At 71.1% G+C, this 1,194-nt stretch overlaps 1 protein-coding gene across 5 annotated transcripts in view; it reads right to left on the bottom strand.

Annotated features, from left to right (window-relative positions):
* Positions 1-1,194, bottom strand: part of M6PR (mannose-6-phosphate receptor, cation dependent) — a 105,729-nt gene that overhangs the window by 10,516 nt on the left and 94,019 nt on the right. For 2 of the 5 annotated variants that reach the window (XM_021713086.1, XM_008059435.2), the window contains exon 1: positions 137-616. The exons of 1 other annotated variant lie outside the window; for it this stretch is intronic. The gene's annotated coding sequence lies outside the window, so the exon portion shown is untranslated. Of the gene's footprint in view, positions 1-16; positions 74-132; positions 617-1,194 lie in introns of those variants that run through there. 2 more of the 5 variants (XM_021713085.1, XM_008059437.1) reach the window with 2 other exon arrangements.

Here is a 1,194-nt window from a genome sequence, read left to right as displayed (position 1 = left end):
GGCTCCTCGGTCGGACCTTCGGGTAGAACCGCGGCCAAGCGGGACGCGTCGATCGCGGCTCCTGTCACAGACGCCGAGGGGAGAGCGCACCGCGGCCCGCCTCCGCCGCCTCCTCCTCCACGCCCCTCACACTCACGTGTCGCGGGCACGTGGAGCAGCCGCGGCTCAGAATCCCCCGGCGAGGCTCGGGCTGGGGCTGGGAGACCCGGCCAGCGAGGGGCCACCCGCAGACCCCGGTCCCAGCGCTCGCGTCGGAGGCCAGCGTTCCCCCTGGCGCCTGGCTGTGCCCCACTCCGGGAACCGGAAACAGGAAGCGCCAAGGGGCCGCCGGGCAACCGCTCCTCCCACCAGACCCCGCGGCATGTGACCACAGCACCCTTTCGCCCCCTTTCCCCTTCCCGGGCTCCCCGGCAGCCCTGAGCGCCGATTGGCCCGTGATCCTAGGACTTTCGCTCCGCCCTGGCTCCATCAACGCCAATCACTATCGAAACGGGCGCGTTTCGTTCCCTCTTTTCTGGTCGCTTTTCTACCAATGGGGTTCCCGAGAGCCGCCTCCGGGGCCTCCGGGCTCGCGCGCCCCCGTCACGCGGGGTCATGCGCCAGGCCCGCTTCCCGGTAGGTCCGATCGAAGAGGCACGTAAGGACGGGCGCCGGAAGCGGAAGTTGCGAAACCGCTCGCCCCGGGGCCTGGTGGGAGTTGTAGTTCTCACCCCGGGTCGCCTTCTGCGGCGGCGATCCCCCTCGCCCCGCTGCGAGAGGCGCTGTTTCGCCGTTTGCCAGGTTCCGAGCCCGGGGGTCTCCGGCGCTGGCAAGCCCGAGGCCGGCGGCGGAGCCACGGGCTCGTGCGCCTTCCTGGCTCTCTTAACGACAGCTTTGTTCCGCGTTTCCTGTTTACAATGAGTACCCAGGGGCGTGTTCTTCTCGGCGACCTCTGTCCTTCCTCCGCGTGGTGGCATCTTGCGTGATGCAACCCGCTCTGCCCTCGCCGCTGCTCTCCGGGGTGGCTTCTGCATCCCTGGCTCCCCCGCCCCGTCTGCGGGGCCCGCGTGGCACGATGTGAGCCTTTGCGCCTTTGCCAGCTCCCCGGCGGGTCCCGTGTGGCCGGCCGGCCGCCCCTGGAGGTCGCGCTCGTCCTTGGCGCGCGGCTGAGACGCTCTGGCTCCCCGCGGCCCGGGCTTCGCTCTCGGGGGAAGG

This window comes from Carlito syrichta, unplaced genomic scaffold (genome assembly GCF_000164805.1).
Source record: "Carlito syrichta isolate Samal-C Ts95f unplaced genomic scaffold, Tarsius_syrichta-2.0.1 Scaffold304046, whole genome shotgun sequence".
In the NCBI taxonomy this organism is placed as follows: Eukaryota; Metazoa; Chordata; class Mammalia; order Primates; family Tarsiidae; genus Carlito; species Carlito syrichta.
The sequence above is the reverse complement of the archived record's forward strand: the minus strand, read 5'-3'. Positions and strand labels throughout refer to the sequence as shown.